This window comes from Marmota marmota, unplaced genomic scaffold (genome assembly GCF_001458135.2).
Source record: "Marmota marmota marmota unplaced genomic scaffold, marMar, whole genome shotgun sequence".
Classification (NCBI taxonomy): domain Eukaryota; kingdom Metazoa; phylum Chordata; class Mammalia; order Rodentia; family Sciuridae; genus Marmota; species Marmota marmota.
This window is the reverse complement of record NW_025999869.1, coordinates 14,628,439-14,642,054: the sequence shown is the minus strand read 5'-3', so window position 1 is coordinate 14,642,054 and position 13,616 is coordinate 14,628,439. Positions and strand designations below refer to the sequence as shown.

Here is a 13,616-nt window from a genome sequence, read left to right as displayed (position 1 = left end):
ATAAATTATGAATGAATGACTTTGAGTCTAGTGTTGCAGGTAGGGCAGTGGCCTGGGAAGGGCCAGGTAGTGATGGGAAGCAGATGAATGGCTTAGTGGATCTGGTGGTGATCTGTAAACAACAAAAGGATCTACACCAAATGTGATCTCCTTAATAATCGAGGACCTTGGAAGGGTCACAAGGTATCTCTGAGACAGTCCCCAATCCAGGAGAAAGGTTACAATTTCTTTTATGTTAGTACATGTTTTGGAGCATTTATTGAATGCATTATCGTACTGGTTCCTTTGTGTCTCCTATTTGAGGTTAATGAACTCAACAGGTATCTCTGTGATCTGAAAACAGTGGTTCCCAGACAAGAGCATATCCTACCATAAAACAATTTTATGTAGGTTGAGCAGAATTGTTTTTCCTGAGTTCAGACATCAAAATGCTTGGGAGCAAGAAGGAATTCAGCCTGTAGAATGTTTCTGGACAATTTAAGAAGAGGAAAGAGGATATACAAATTTGAAGTCCCACCGTTTTAAAATTAGAGCTTTGGACCCAAGTGACCAGATAGGGGAGGGACACAGGGAAGAGGAACTCAGCTCTTGACCACATTCAGTCCTGTCTTTGAACCAAGATGGCAAATCAAAATTTTCCCAAGTCAGGCCAATCCTTTCAGGCAGCCCAGAGAGGCTGAGATAATTGCTGCTTCCTCCTTTTTCCTTACAACCTGCAAAAGTGCAAAAGCTACGGCCCCCTGCCTCACCCTCTGGCTTACTAGGCCAATAGCCCTTTGCCTTTTGGAATCATTTTCCTGCAGTTCAGCTTGAGATGATGCCAGAGGCTAATAATTTTCTCAGCACCTTACCCATGACTTCTGCCCTTCCATGGTTGTTCAAAGGTGTGACAAACCTGCTCAGGCTTAGGCAAAATCATACACAAAAATGGTTTTGAGTAGGTGGAAATACAGTGCACTCTTTTCCCCTTTCACTATGATTTTTTTTTCAGAATTATTGTCTACAACAATGCCTCATTTCCTTTATTATTATTTTTGGAAAGGGCATTTTTTTTAATTGTTTAAGTTTAAATATAAAATAATTCTTTAAATGAGGGTACTTTGAAAATTGCCAAGTTCAATACTTATGTGTGTCAGTACCTTCCCAAGAAAGATAATAGTCAGGGATAACTGTTCACAACGAGACGTCTGGAATAGAAAGAACCTTTATAGAATTCCTACTGGAAAATGACTATTGATGAAATATCTCTGACAATAAAAACAAAAACTGCAATTTTTTTGCACAATGTTATGATACAGCATGAATGGACACAGTTGCAAATAAATGAAATACGTGAGTTTTTAAAAATAAAGTCATATTTCAGAATGGGATACTCTTCAGCTTCCTCCTCCCCATGACTGTTATAATTTCTTAGGAACAATTTAACTGGTGCGTGGTGCACAATGCTGGGCCTTGTTAGAGATACAGAGCTCAGGGGTTTCTTTGGACCCAAACCCAGAAAATACAAGTTGAATCCTTCCCTGAGGCTGATTTCATACAAGGTGAAATGGATAGCAGAGCGAGACCCAGATGGCTCAGCGAAGAAGCAGAAAAGCCACTGGAATCAGAGCCAGGGACTTGGCTTATGGTCCTGGCTCTAAGGCTAATTAGAGCTTTGGGCAAGGTTTCTGTGCTTCTCTTGGCCTCAGCTTTCTCATCTATAAAATGAAGGCACTGGACTTAATCTAGGAGAGTCCCTTCAGCTCAGATGGAAACTTGATTTCTTCCTCCAAGAACCTAAATTCTTCAGAAAACCTGCCTTGGAAACCTAGCTAAGGGATATATTTGCTTGATTAAGCAAAACTATCCATTCTCCATATCCACCAAATGGGTCCATAAAGCCCTGCCAATCTCACAATGTCGTCGTGAAAACTAAAACGATGTAGTAGGTCAAAGAGATTAAAGAGAGGCCAACCCACGTAGGATCTTGATTTCATTCCTCCTATGAGATATGTAATAGAATTAAAGTGCTGGCCTTTCCTAACTTATGTGTGTGTCTCAGTAAAGATCAAAGGTTCTTAGCTAAAGGGATGAGAGTCTGACAGTGGGATTCCAAGCATCAGCCAGAATTGGGTGGGAAAACCTTTCCTGCATTCTTCAGAGCTCCACAAATATTCCTCATTGTTTTTAAACCCTGCTGTTGAAGCAACCTCGGGGAGACTTTTCTGGTGGAGCTCACGAACTTGCTCAAAACTAAAAAGAACGTCTATATTGTGGAAGGGGTGGAGTGTCAGCAAGTAAACGTTTTGTTAATGAATAAAAATCCCATATTTCATTCCTAAAAACTCTCATGTTGTTTTAGGTCCATCAGCACAAGCATAAAGCTGGCTTAATAAACCATAAAATTTGAAAAATTTTGTGGTGGGGTACACCAGAGAAGTTCCCAACTAAAAGAGACCTTTGGGAAAGAGACCTCCATGCCACCCTCTGCTTTACCTTAGCAGGACAGGAAGGATACTATCTGCAGGAGAACCTGAGGTTTCCCTTCTCATTTCCACAATGACAAGGTGGGGTGGGGGGTCTCTAGGAATCATTTATAACTGAGAAGAAGAGAGAAGCCCCCTTCCAATAGAACTGTGAGGTCCTTCTGGAAATGCAAGGCAATGGCACCATTTGGTGTCCCCAGAGAAAAGAGCAGCAGGTCACAAACTAATCCAACCCAGTGGGAAGAGGGCTCACCAAGAGCTTGGCTGATTTCTTGGTAAGATTCGGCTATTACTACACTTTCCTTCTGAATCATTTTCATATATCTTAGAACTTGATGTAGTGACTCATATTTCCACCACTAAGGGGCTGGGGGTGGGTAAATTCCCACCACTGAGGGAGCCTAGAAGAATATTGACCCCTTTGAGTTAAGTACCCCGCAAGCAGCTGCAGAGAAAGGACTGAGGTGAAACTCTTACCAACAATCAGAGGGCTACATACCTGGTTTATATGAGTTGCTAGTTCCCATGATAACAAGTCCCTAACAGACATCCCAGGAACAAGGCCACTGTCACCAAGGTCACCATCATTTTAATCAGGCTTCTTCAAACAACACACTCCTACTTTCTACAATATCTAGGTGGTGACTTCAACTCCACTGAGGTTCACAGATATAAATGAAAGAAAACTGGCTAGAACCATTTCTGGGAAACTGACAGAATCCCAAGAATCTAACTCTGAGCATCAGACAGAAAGAAAAGCAATGGTAAGAAGAGAAACAGACCTATAATGTAACACAGTTTCCTGAAATTCAGTGTAACAAACTTCCAGGATAGATGAAAGAATTGGACCTAATTCTGCCCTCCTTAGTTTGGGTATGTCATTATTAATGTTGCTGAAATATTTTTAAGCCACCACCTATCAGCAATTTGATGAAAGAAAATATGAACGTTTCACAGGTAATGTTGAGAGCACAGTGATTTGAAAGAAAGAACTATTAGTAAACTAAACAGCACTCTAAATAAAGAAAATGACTGCTGTTAAGACATACTGCTCGGAGAACTATCAGGAAGAGCATCATGATGCTAACACTGCTCACGTAAGAAATTATTCAAGTATGTATTTGAGTAATTCTGCATTTTAATTTAACCCTTTGAAACATTAATCAAACCATGCCTAATTATAGGAATTAAGGAATTAAACGATGGAATCTTCTAAAAGATATTATTTAAAAGGCAGTTTATACAATTACTTGTATAGATGTTTGCTTTAAAGAGGAAAACAGTTCTACTGTAATGAAAAGGGTCTTAGAAAATTAAATTAACAAGGGGGGACCAGGCTGATATGAAACTAAATTAGCATCAAATGCAAATTACAGGGTACTTAATGGTAGAAACAGGTGCAGAGAAGAACCCTAAATGAGATAAATGAATAAAACATCCCTCTCCACAAATGTGGAAGCTGACACAAAGTCAATGGTATGAATAATTCAGCAGCCTCCACACTGCTGTTGAGGTCAGCCTGCCTTGACCTTTGAAACAGGAAGTAAAATTCAGTTCAAATTTGACTGACTGGAAATATAACAGTTATTTGTTTTTTATATTAAAAAACCCACAGAATTTTTTTAAAAGACAGATACAGGAAATATATAATAGAATTATAGTTTGAACTAAGGAGACATTAAGTAGCTGGTAAACAACAAAAAAAAAATTATTAGGTAAGATTTTAACCAAACCATATTTGATACAGAAATTCCCAAAATAAAAATAATTAAAAATGCATAGATGAGTGCTCAATTTGTTGATCAAACTCCCTGTGGAAATAAATTTCTTAATCTTTACTCTTTCTTCAAATTATCTTGTTGCATTGATGTCAGTGCAAAAAAGCATGTTGCGATTTTTACAAGGCACATATTTTTATTAATAATGCAAAGTAATTGCTCATATTTGTGAGATAAAATCCAGTTAACTAGATTTTTAACTATGTGAAGGTGGGGTCTTTTTTTTTTAACCTTCAACTTCTGATGTGATAAATGCTGCATCCCCCCAAATTGTTTGTCTTATAAAAATGCAACCTGGATTCTGAAAACAAATCATGCTCATAAGTGAATATCTCCTGAGGTTTTATGTCTTTTATATTCCCCCCTCCTTCTTTGCATGCTTCCAAAGTATTTCAAACAAACACTGGAAGTACCTTCCTCATTTCATATTGAATTTGGTGCTGCTAGAGATTAACAGGGTATGACAACAAACCAATTTCCACAAGCTAGAAGGACAGCAAAATATATATGGAGTATCACTCCCATTCTTATTTCACAGGATGGTATAAAAGATGTCTGATAATAGCAGTTATCTCTGCCCTCCAATCGGTTCTATTAATGGGACCCACCACCTGGCTATCTACCTTTTATCTATCTACTGTGCTTGTCAGATAAAAGATGATGTTGAAAGATGAGCTTAATTTTATTTTCTAGATGTAGAGAGGGTTAAAGCTCCACACACGTCACAGCCATCCATGAGACAGCAGGCCTACGATTATAATTACCCTAGGAAGAAGTTTGAGAAACGTTCCTTCCAAACCTGAATGTTTAGCTGAGACAAAATTAAAGATGCAGAGTGTGTTGATTTTTTAAAATTATTATCATCATATCGGCTCAATCACTCCTCACTCGACATTTAATAAAGGGTGATAGACCAAACACTGCTGATTCGGGGTTGACCGTAATGACTGACCTGCGCGGAGGCTTTGTGTACAGAGTGGCTCCCCATTAAATGAGGGCTCTGTGGAACCAGCTGGTTCTCATTTTGAAACAACCGGTTTCTCTATCCCCAAGTGCTAAAGAAAATAATCCCTGCAATCTATGACTACACACTTTCACAGAGGCAGCAACGAGAATTTGATTGTGGAGATAATTAAAGTCATTCCTGGAACTTCCAAGAGGGGAAAAAAAAAAAGTGGGGAAAGAGGTGGGGTAGAAAGAAAGAATAGTCAATGACGGTGTTTAAAATTAAACTATGACAGATCATTTTGAGTGGAGAAGGCAGAGGAGGAGCCCCCGCCCTGCACGGAATTCAAGCTGAGCCCTCTGGTTCCCTCCTCCACTTGGCTCCAGGGGGGGAGGCCCACCATGCGATTGGTGCCATCAGGGCCCCCCCCTGTCCCCTTAGGGAGCCACAGAATCGAAACCCCGCTGAAGAAACTGCTTGTCACCGCTGACACACCACAATGAGATATTGTAAAAGTTTCCCTCTTAAATAAAACAGCCAGGGAAGAATCTATCTGGATTCTGCAACCAACAGTCTTTCCCGGCTGATCTGAGACACAGAGATTATTTTAACTTTAAAAAACAAGTATCAGACACTTCAAGGCATTCGGTCTCTCAATCTCAAGAAGGCCTCCTTGTTTTGTTGTATTTTATTTTTTAATGTTAGGCTGTTCTACAATAAGAACCCACAGTCTGAGTGACAATCAGCTGAGCCTACGTCCTCTGGCCGCCTGCAGATTTCATGAGCTTTGGGGAGAGAACAAAAATACGTGTAAGCTGCCTGAACTGCGCTATCTGCCTTGAACAGGAAGGAGAGATGGGCTCGCTGAGGACCATTCGGGGGCTTCTCAATTAACCTGATTAGTTCAGCACATTGCTCTCATGAATGACACCTTATCTTGAAAATAAGGGAGAACCTCCTTCTTCCAGTGGTCACAGAGCCCCCTAAAGCCACAAAGATGCATCCTATCAAATATGAGCGCCGCTGTTTCTCCTCCCTCTCCCCAGCTCACAGGTCAGAGACTGGCAGACCAGGCGTCTGATTGGATTTTGTGTCCTAAGGACAGAAGGCAAGCTCCCGTCTGCCCAGGTGGCCTTGGAGAAGGCTGGGAAAAGGGATGCCCTGTGGGCAACTTCAAGCCCCTTCTTTCAGAATCAACCAGGCACATGATGGGATTGGGGGAGGGGGACATGGGGTGGGGAGAGTGGAGAGAATTTATTAACCCTTCAGCCACCACAGTAGCTTGTCAATACTACATTTGCCTGAAAGAAAAAAAAAAGGTAAATTCTTAAGTCTAACATTATGCTAAAGAAAGGCACAGCTTAAACATGGGCTGTCTCAATACAGATTTCACATCTGACATAACCATGGGACAATGGCCAGGTGCCCCTACCAAAAAAAAAAAAATTAAAGTTTTCCCCCAAACTCTCTGAAAGATGCTGACTTGCTAAAGATGCAACAGATATGTGTTATTTTTAAAATTTACATTAACGTGTGTAACAGACACACTAGTTAACAGAATATATTCTTGGAAATGTGCTTTGTGAGAATGTCAACAGAGGGTTTTCACTTACGTGTCTGCTCCGTGATTTACTCCATCAATTAAACAGTTAGGCAACGAGGAGATTTGCATGGTAATCGTGCGAAGATTAACATTTTTAAGTCTAACAAATTTAATATTTTATCTTGCATTTTCTGTTTCTCATCATTCTTTAATGGCAGCACGGCTTCACTTTACTGTGTAGTTATAACAAGCTGGTCTTTAGGCAGAGAGAGGAGACTACCAGAGTCGTTGACTGCATTTCTAGCCCCTTTCATTCTTCCTTTTATTTCACAAAAACATACCCCAAGCATCTATTTATTACACACCAGCCAGGCACCGTGCTGTGTGCTGGGGATAGGCAGCAACCACCCAGTCCGTCACTGTCCTCTTGGGCACACAGCAGTCTCCCTTCTAAAGAGTCCATCTGCCTCGCTGTGCTTGGCAGTCCCACAAGGAACTAAAACTAGGATTCCACAGCTGGAAAGGGTCCTGGCGATCTCTTCATTCCAGGCTGTATTTTAAAAACAACAGCCACATCATGTGGAACATGTATCCTGTGCCAGGCATTAGACCAAGACAGCTCCATGTGTGTGTATGTACGTCCCATGTCCTCTAAAGCAGGAACGACCACTCCCACACCCATGTGTGGAATGAGGAAACTGGGCCTTAGAGAAGTCACACTGCCCACTGTCCCACAGTGCTGGCAGAGCTGGGATTTGAAGCCAGGGTAGTCTGACCCCACAGCCTGAGGCCCTAAACAAAATGTGGACTGCCTCAGAGGCCTGAACTAAAGCCATGGAATTGGCCAGGCTACAGGAGAAAAGGCAGCTTCAGTGCTCCTCTGCTTAAAAAAAAAAAAAAATCAATTTCTTTATTTCTACTTGCTATTACTATTCTAACTTATCTATCTATTTATTTTCTTTTTGTCAACTCTGAGACAGAGAAGCCCCATGAGGCCAGGAACCAGGCCTGGATATTACCAGCATTTACTTTTAATGGATGGCCCTTCACTTTGTACCTTATGAAGCCAGCCCTGAGAACAGTGTACAGCTTATAGCAGAAGCTCAATGAACATTTGTAGAAAGAATAAAATGAATGAATCCTCATCCAAGAAGCCTCAGCTACCATGATTAACTTCAGTAAGTTTTTAAAAAGTTCCATGGAGATGGTCAATTAAAAACACCAATCTATATGGAATATGATGATTGGATTATAAGAGCTATCTAATTTTAAGCACCTGATATGTGCCAAGCCCAAGCTAGGTATTTTAATTGTCACTATCTTTCAAAATAGAAATGACTTTTCCCACTTAAAAGAAGGTAAAACTCGGGCTGGGATTATGGCTCAGCCGTAGATCTAGCACATGCGAGGCCGTGGGTTCGATCCTCAGCATCACATATATAATGAATAAATAAAAACAAAGGTATTGTGTACAACTAAAATAAATAAATAAATATTTTTTAAAAAATAAATAAAAGACGGTAAAACTGAACTCCCTGAGGCTAAGATACTAATAGCAGCGAAGAGATTAGATCCCTCAGTGGATGGACTTCAATATCTATGCCTTTTCCACTGTGCTATGACTTCTACACATTTGTCTCTGCCTCAGTGCCTATTTCTTCCCATTGAAATACAGTAAATTCTCTCATCAAATTACCTGAGGACACATGAATTCCCATTGCTCCAGCAATGAGTACAACAGTTGATACATCTTATTATCATTTTTAATCCAAAAAACAAAGTATGACATCAACTAAGAAAACTGGTCAGATGAATGAGTTTAGGAAAATATACAGAAAGAATGAACTGTGGTCGTCAAGTAAAATAAGTGAAACATTACAAAATATGGAAAGCAATGGAGGAGGAAAAAACTCAAGCTGAGGATTAGTACATGCAGGGCTTCTAAGGACTTGCTTTATCATTGACACATTGGAAAATCCCTTAGGCTGCATGCCTCAGTTTACAGATCTCACAAGTGGAGCCCATTTGTGAGAAGAGAATTATATGAGCCATTAATGTGCTCTAAAACTTTTCAAGTACCATTGAGATGTAGTTAACTATTAAACTGGCAGTAGTTAAGTCTGTTTTGTTTTAAGGTTCTGTCATATGGACCAATGGAGCAGGGTACTCCTAGTCCTATGGTCACAGGAGAGAGGATTCAGCTTTTCTGAAGATATTCTAAGATGCATGGTGCCCATCTGAAATTAGAATTGGGTTTTAAGAAAACATTAAGGTTGTGGGGCTGGGGGTGTGGCTCAGTGGTGGAGCACTTGCCTAGCATGTGTGAGGCACTGGGTTTGATCCTCAGTACTGCATAAAAATAAATAAATAAAATAAAGGTATTGTTGTGTTCATCTACAACTAAAAAATTAAAAGAAAAGAAGAAAACATCCAGGTTCTGTAGAAAAGCATAAGTTTTCCACACTGTTGGTAGATGCTTCAAAGATAATTCTTAATCAACTTTGTTCTCTAAAGAATTTTCTAGAAAACAAAACTGCTCACTATTCGTCACCTGTTTTGTCTTTGTAGTGTGTATGTGTGTGTGTGCACACGCTCCCAAGCGTTCATGTGCATTGCATGTGAAACCAACCCTAATGCAGGTTTAGAATTCTTCAAATTAACTTCATTTTGTGAGGGAACTTCAGTCAATAATGCATGCAAAACTATTAAAAATAATATTTTAAGATAATATTAAGGGATCAGAATGCTAATGAATGGGAAGCATATTTTAAAGGGGGAAATCCCCCATCATTTATCTACCGAAGAATATAAATAGATTGCAAGGAGTGTGATATTCTGATCTGCAAATAGAGTGAAAAAGACCTCCAGTCATGGTTGCTTGGGAAGGATGGAGAGGAGAGCAACTTTCCAATCATTAGAAAAGTGTCTACCTGCAGTCCTAACTCTTAGGCTAGGTCTGCGCGCACCGTTCAGCGCAGGCGGAGCAATCTGGGCGCAAACATGACCAACAACATCGGAAGATGAAGGGGCTGATATCGTGATGCAAAACACAGTAACATTTCGCATTTGTAATTTTCAATTCATTTTTTCAAAAGAGAAGAAAAAGTTCTTTCGACCTTGAAAATATCAGGTCCTGCGCCCCCAATATTCACTCCCTCACAGAGAGACACTCTTCCTACTGACCTACCCAGCCACCCAACCCCATTCACTGTCAATACTGGGTCAACGGAGCAGCCAATGAGCAAAAAAAGTTCCTGAGGGAGTCCTGATATTGATTAAAAGGGCATTTTTTAAAAACAAATCCACCAGCAACACCTTTACATGAATCAAAATTTAAGAACCTTGCTAAAGCCCCATAAAATATGTACAGTGACCACATCCAGATTTTAAAAAGCTCATGGGCACTTGGATTACTACTTTCTCTTTCCCTCCTGGCCCTGGCACTGAAAGTGTTAAAGAAAACAATAAAAGAACAAGTGAGTGTACAGAGTAGGATTTACTGGCATTTACTTTTAATCTATGGCCCTTCACTCTGTAGCTTATCGGGCCTCTGTCAGTCTTTTTCCTCCTTTATATTTCATGAGGAGCCCCCCATGCTGCTACTGAGAGACAGAGCCCAAGTGTCCATAAGCTTTTTGTCAGGTAAAAAGAGAAGAAAAAGGAAAGGAACAAGAGGAAAAGCAAAGCTAAGAGGCATCTATTAGATGTCACTAGGCTTTTGTATTCATGTCAATGATTCAGGATTAGAGTATTTGAAATAATCTTATTGAGAGGAATCAAAAGGCCCACCGAGTGAGAGGCAGCTCTGCAGCATATGGCAAAGGCACGAACAATATCTTATTAAAGATGTGTTGGCTAACACTATTACTTTATATTATATTACAAAACTATTGTGCCTCAAACAGTTAGCGGGATGGTATAGTTACTGAGTGCCATTTGGGGGTTTATTGTGTGGGATCGAGCTATATAATTGCCAGCTTGTCTGGTTAAGTCATTACAAGTAGGGCCCTGGGCATGTTTGGAACTGGAACCAAGCACTTCACCTTGAAAAATGAAAATTCCCCAAGCACTGTTCCCACTGAAAGTGGATTTAACAGGTGACAAAGACCAAACGCCACTGTCTCCTTACCCAGAGTCAGTTTCATTAAGTTTGCATCCTTTAACATAAGTGACACTCCTCCCCCAAAGAAAATATGACAGGTTTGTTTGCTGTTGTTGTTGTTGCTGCTGCTGCTGTTATTTTGGCTTGATTCCCTTCCTGTGAAGAATACACACACATGTGACTGTGTGTGTGTGCACGTGCATACACACACACACACACACACACAGAGAGCTTCACACTTTAGCAGGATTAGAGTAATTAAAATTCTATTATAATAAGTACTGTAATGTTAAAACCTTCATTTGCTTCTGGACAAAGGCTTGTAACTGGAGAAACAGTTTGCAAGGGAGATTTATCTTCATCTCCCACACCTTTAAAGGCACAAGCAACCAAAGACAAGACTGTACTGTTCACCATATTTCATCAACCGCAATAGGAGTACTGAGTCACTTTTATGTTGTTCTGGATGGTGTATAGTTACCCAGTTCTAAAAGAGAAAAAAAAAGGGATGGGGAACAGGGGCAAGAAACAGCACTGGTAGTCTATTTTAGATAACATCTCATGCAAACTAAAATGACCAAAATGCCATCTATTTATGCTGGAAGTTCTAAATGGAGTCTTTAAAATCTGGTCAATTTTTATTAGAGACTTTGGCAGGGTGCAGATATTAGGGGAATATGAGGAGAATTTTTATCAATGGAGAGCTGTACTTGGGGAGGTTTTGTTTTGTCTTCAATTCTAAGTGATTCTTTTAGAAAAGTAAAAGCGTGCCTAATATACTGATATATTATCATCACAAACTAACTGTGCAGAGTTGCTAATGTGACACACAGGGGATATTGTACTGCTTTTCTGTGTTTTTCCAGAACTGTTACAAAAGCAAAGTTATGATGACAGGATAAAAACCCACACCATGAGCCGACACCCAGGCCATGTTACACATACACACTGCTGATGCTCTGCAGCTCCGTTAAATACATTTCTTGGAAGTTGTTACCATTATTTCCTTTACAGGAAAACCACTGTTGTTCATTATCCAGTGTCTGCAGAAGTATTATACCATGTAAAAGTACTTTGCATTATGATATATTGTCAGCGTATTTGAAATGCAAGTTAATGTATCCTGGTTGTGTATCTGAGAATAGCAGATAGCAAATGGAATATAGACTGCTATTAGCTTATTGTATTAGTTATTTTCTTATCACAGTAGCAAACTGCACATAAATGCATAAGGCTCATCTCATATTCTGAATAGTATTATCTGATATGTGATAAATTTCAGAATGATACTTGCTCACATAAGTCTCATTGCTAATAATCACATATGAATTCCCACTGAGAAAACAAATGCTTACGCACACGAGGGTTAATAAACAACCATAAATTCATGCTCTGTATCGATGCTGGCTTTCCACTTTTGAAAAACTGCAAACCTCTCAAAGCAACCAAAAGGACAGCAATTATTCTGCCTGGGGCAATTTTAAAGAGTGAATTCCTCTTCCGTTTTATTTTAACCCAGCAGGCAAGGTTAGAAAATGAGATGGTAGAAAAGGTTTATCAGAACTCTCAGAAATGCATTCACACCTCTGGTTCTTTGCAACCCAGACAGCTGTTTGTGTATTGTGCACAATGATTATGTTTGGTGATTGGTCCTTCCAAAAGCAGGATGAAGACAAAAATAATCAAGAGTTGAAAGGACAATGAAGGAATGTCATGAAATTCTAGCCAAAAACCTCATTTGCAACATTAATGAAAGTGTATCATCATGTTCATGTTAGTTAAAGACTTTACTTTTAAGGAAGGCAAAAAAAAAAAAAGAACATTTTGATGGATTTTGGGATTTACTGCTGATGATAAAAGACAGAAGGAAGTCATTAATTGTTGAGGGGCCCCAATGCTGACACCATCTTAGGAGAATATCTACCCTACCCTGTCTAAAGGTAAAAGATGCATATAAGCATCCTAAGTCTAAAGTTTTACTATAGTTTACAGGTGAACATACATGTGATATAAATATATCAGGATCAATTTAATCAAAAAAGTTAGCCTAGTAGTAAGACTAGACTACCCTCCTCTGAAGTGTCTTAGTTCCGACTTGTTTCCTCTTGGATGAAGAGTGGGTTCCCAGTAAAACTTTTTCTCCGCATGATCCTAACATGGTTAGGTGTTGTGTTCAAATTATGTACATCATGAAAAAAATCAACAGGTAAAATGAACACACTAATATTTTCCTTACTGGGCATTTTATTTCAGGCAAGAGTCAGAAAATAAACCAACTAGTTAAAAATAATCTAGATGCAGAAGATATTAGACACTTATGAAAAAAAACAAATGTAAGTTCTTTTTCTTTTTTTTCTTTCTTTCTTTCTTTTTTTTTTTTTTGTGGGGGAGGAGTGTTGGGAAGAGGAGCCTAGGGTATGTGTGGCCTGAAGTAATTCCAAACAGAAGAGGGTTTTCATGTTACAAAATTTGTGTATTTTTTAAATGTCATATATCACATGGCCTAAACATACACATTTAGGGATTCTTATATGCAAAAAAGAAAGACATGGCAAATCTTAAAGTTATCATAAGCAGACCCCAAATTGTGAGAGGTATATTAACTGACAGACTTTGAAAATCTGTGTTTTAAATATTAGCTTTGAGAGGCTGGAGCTCTGGCTCAAGGGTAGAGCACTTGCCCGGCATGTATGAGGCCCTGGGTTCAATTCTCAGCACCGCATATAAATAAATAAAATAAAATATCTGTTGACAACTAAAAAATAGCTTTAAAAAAATATAT

At 39.4% G+C, this 13,616-nt stretch overlaps 1 protein-coding gene across 8 annotated transcripts in view; it reads right to left on the bottom strand.

Moving 5' to 3' along the window:
* The window catches only part of Ebf1 (EBF transcription factor 1), a 383,619-nt gene that overhangs the window by 334,981 nt on the left and 35,022 nt on the right, over positions 1 to 13,616 (bottom strand). The gene's annotated exons all lie outside the window — the stretch shown is intronic.